The sequence below is a fragment of the Brassica napus genome, chromosome C5 (genome assembly GCF_020379485.1).
Source record: "Brassica napus cultivar Da-Ae chromosome C5, Da-Ae, whole genome shotgun sequence".
NCBI lineage: Eukaryota > Viridiplantae > Streptophyta > Magnoliopsida > Brassicales > Brassicaceae > Brassica > Brassica napus.
Window position 1 is genome coordinate 49,642,503 of NC_063448.1, and position 2,768 is coordinate 49,645,270.

Genomic DNA, 2,768 nt, shown 5'->3' on the forward strand with positions numbered 1-2,768 from the left:
TATAAACGATTCTTCTCTTTCTCTTCTTTTCACATTTACTTTCTATATTATTTTCTTTATTTTAAATCATGAGAAACTCATAAAATTTCACCAATGCTATGCTCTTAGGCTTAAGAAACTTTAAGCTAAGTTTCCCGTTAAATTAATAACAACATAATTAAATATTAATAGTAATATATATATATACATATATATAGAATTTCAATGGTAGATACCTTCATTAGAGGTGTTGTAAGAACATCATTAATCATGAAAAAACGCAAAAAAGTTTTTGAATAATAAATTTTAGTAGTATTTAAAAATGTTGACCAATTAAAAGAGACAAATAATATATGAATCTCTCAGAAAAAAATGTAATATTTCAACCAAGAGAATCTTCTCCTTCTCTCTCCTCTAGTTTCTTACTTTTTCTTCTTTCATTTTTATTGCTTGAAAGATTAATCAAGATACCATCCCGTGCAAATGCTCTAACACTAGACGAATTTAATACCCTTCCATCATAATTTCCATAGATTACGAAACATAATATATCACGCAATTTATTCGACACCAAATACATATCACGCAATTTATTCGACAGCACAAACATAACTACTACGCGATACAGGATACAATAGTTGTAGGCTCCCACATAAGATTGATTGGTTCAGCTCAATGTCATCCAGCTAATAATAAGCTGATAAATCGAGGTAATCACGAGATGACCGTCGACGACGAATAGACGGCTTGTTGGGTTCCCACAACTCACGCATGTTCTCCTTAGCCGGAAAAACGATTAGCTCACGTACGGTCATCGGGTGGATCACGTTTGTATTGGCTCCATAGAGAAGATGAGCTATTTCCTCCTGAGCTTTCTCAGTGTTGTGACGTCCGTCAAAGAAGAAGTAAGATCTTTGGTACTCACATAGCTTCGAGTGCACGTTAGCCATTCCACAACCATACGCGTTGTGAGTCCCTACCCCGCAGCACGATGAGTTGGCTACATAAAACCCTATAGAGAATCATTGAAGTTCATTATATCCTCACGTAAGGTTTACGCATAGTTTGGTATCTCTTATCTTTTCTTTTAATAATAACAAAATACCTGAAATTTTCTCAAATGTATTAAACAATGTATGCAACAATTACTATTAGTGGTGTTGACTTACGGTAGTTATAACTCCTTGTTGTCCGAAGGATAACAGCATTGTAGAAATCTAAGACGGTAAACTGAAAACCGCCGTTGGGTTTTTTAGCGTACTCGTTCAATATCGGACCGATCTTCTCGTTGTGTTGTTTGGCCAAATCGTTGAGTGGCTCGTAACAGTCGTTGCCGGTTTTGTATTCTTGTCTCACTATGGGTAAGCAACCCAATGGTGCTAGCAATGGAACTGCGAATTTACTAGCTCCCAAGGAGTATAACAACTGTAAAATGAATTACGTATACTATATAGTGAGCCAAATGAATATAAAGTATATATAGCAAACCGCATATAATTTGTTTGTATCGACAACTTACGCCGATGTCGGTTTTTAGTTTGTTCGTGACGGAAGTGACAAAAGCTTGCTGAGCAGAAGCAGAAGCAGTGGGATTAAACTTGGTGAAGTTCAAATAATCTTCCGTACCGATGTATATCATGAACAATGATTTCTCGATGTAGTCGTCGGACCATGTTGATATCATACTTCTGAACTTGTTCACTTGTTGATTCAGTGTCATCTGGATATACATAACAATATATAAATTGAATGCAACTTTTCTTTTCAATTAGCTCTTAACAAATACAACATATATTTTCGACATTATTAAAAACTAAAGCTGCATACTTCAGATGTTATATAAAAACAAAAAAGACAAAACCTAAAAGGTATATTATATATCTCTTATATATAAATAAATCCAAATTAGTGTATTTTTAGTGAAAGCGAACTTACAGATTCCGCCGGAGCCCCAAGAATAGAAGCGTCGGCGACGGCAAGCTAGCTCCACGTGAAAGATTAGCACCAGGTTTAAGCGCCGGCGGGATTCCGTTTGGAATGGACATGAATTCAGCTATATAATCATCATGATTAAAATAAATTTAGCATGTTTTATCGTTTTTTGTAAACGTTTATATCGTTATATACGCGGATATTAAACAAATTATCTATTAAGAGTAATAATAAAGAACGTACCGATAAAGTCGGGGACAATGTAGCCGTCTGAAAACTTGCCGTTGGGGTCGTCGCGGGACTTGCCGTAAGGCCACAGGGTTTGTGGAGGGTTTTTGTTTTTGCTTAGAAACGCTTTGTTTCCAGCGTCGTAGTAAGAGTTTCCAAAAGTGAACAATGCTACCTCCGGAACACCTTGGCCGGCGTCGACGATGATCGGATCATGAAATATGGTTAACACCAATAGTGCTCCCATGACACTAACAAAACAACACTTGCCTGCCATCTCCAATATATTAGGTATTCGAGCTAGAGAGGGAAGTGGTGGTGGTGGTGGTGGTGCACTTCATAGTCCGTTGGTCTATTTATATTGCCAAAATATTATTAAAATATATAATTTGCAAAAAATAAATAATAATATATCTTATCTTTTCTAGTTTGGCCAGAAGTGAAAAATAAATAAAAATGTTTATTACTCTTCTACAAAATTTTAAAATAAAATAGCAAAACTACATTGCATGATAATGTTTTTTTTTCAATAAACCCCATTGCCTATCTGGTCGGTTCCGAGAAGAAAGCAATTAGTATTACAGAGTAGACTAATCCGAAAGCGTACAATACTGCTTTGCCAGAGTTTG

At 35.6% G+C, this 2,768-nt stretch overlaps 1 pseudogene; it reads right to left on the reverse strand.

Moving 5' to 3' along the window:
* Positions 1 to 474: 474 nt before the first annotated feature.
* On the reverse strand, positions 475 to 2,474 carry LOC106439503 (annotated as a pseudogene).
* Positions 2,475 to 2,768: the final 294 nt, after the last annotated feature.